Source organism: Triticum dicoccoides, chromosome 2A, assembly GCF_002162155.2.
Source record: "Triticum dicoccoides isolate Atlit2015 ecotype Zavitan chromosome 2A, WEW_v2.0, whole genome shotgun sequence".
In the NCBI taxonomy this organism is placed as follows: Eukaryota; Viridiplantae; Streptophyta; class Magnoliopsida; order Poales; family Poaceae; genus Triticum; species Triticum dicoccoides.
This window is the reverse complement of record NC_041382.1, coordinates 530,349,485-530,349,893: the sequence shown is the minus strand read 5'-3', so window position 1 is coordinate 530,349,893 and position 409 is coordinate 530,349,485.

The window sequence follows — 409 nt, the reverse complement described above, 5'->3', positions numbered from 1 at the left end:
TCCGCCTGACCAGTGATGGGGAAGGAGAGATTTTCCGGCTGTCGGGACCGCAATGATCCAGTCCCAGAGGATCCGAGCGCCCGTTGAGCCGACGCTATAGAGTTGCGGCAGACAGATCTTGCCGTCGGCTGAGCGCTGTCCTCCCGGGAGCGACGGAGTGCAATACGGACGGCCATTGCCTCCCCCAACCCGCACGGGATGACACCCAAGTCGACGGATCTGGACTAGTTGGAGTCAGATCCACTGGCCGCCATGCCGGAGACGGCTGGAGGGGATCTTGGGTGGTTGAGGGGAGTGGCTAGGGTTTGGTCCTGCAGGCGGATGGGAGGAACCGTATGCTTACATCTAAATCCAGTAGACAGCTAGACATGATACATTCCTCAAAAAAAAAAAAAACTAGACATGATAC